Below are 524 nucleotides of genomic sequence, written 5' to 3'. Positions count from 1 at the left end.
AGATGCTCATCAGAGCAGTCGCCTTCAACGCAAACGACTCGTTTGTTTTTGTTTATTTGTTTTTTTGGGGGGGGGGGGTTTCTGTGCCAACTAATGGATGCAACAAACAGACTTACTATGACATACTCACACATGCACTAAAGACCGGCTATAACATCAACACGTTCAAACCATAACATTAACACATATGAACCACAACGTTAACACACATAAACTATAACATTAACACATAAACCATAACATTTACACATAACCCATCACATCAACACATATAAACCACAACATTTACACATATAAACCACAACATTAACACATATAAACCATAACATTAACACACATAAACCACAACATTTTTACACATATAAACCATAACATTTACACATATAAACCATAACATGAACACGTATAAACCATACCATTAACACATAAACCATATCATAGACACACATAAACCATAACATTACCACATTAACCATAACATGGACCCATCCTCTGCCCATTTGCTACACCGCCTGTGTCTCTGC

Source organism: Sphaeroforma arctica, assembly GCF_001186125.1.
Source record: "Sphaeroforma arctica JP610 unplaced genomic scaffold supercont1.87, whole genome shotgun sequence".
NCBI lineage: Eukaryota > Ichthyosporea > Ichthyophonida > Sphaeroforma > Sphaeroforma arctica.
This window is presented reverse-complemented; position numbering follows the sequence as displayed.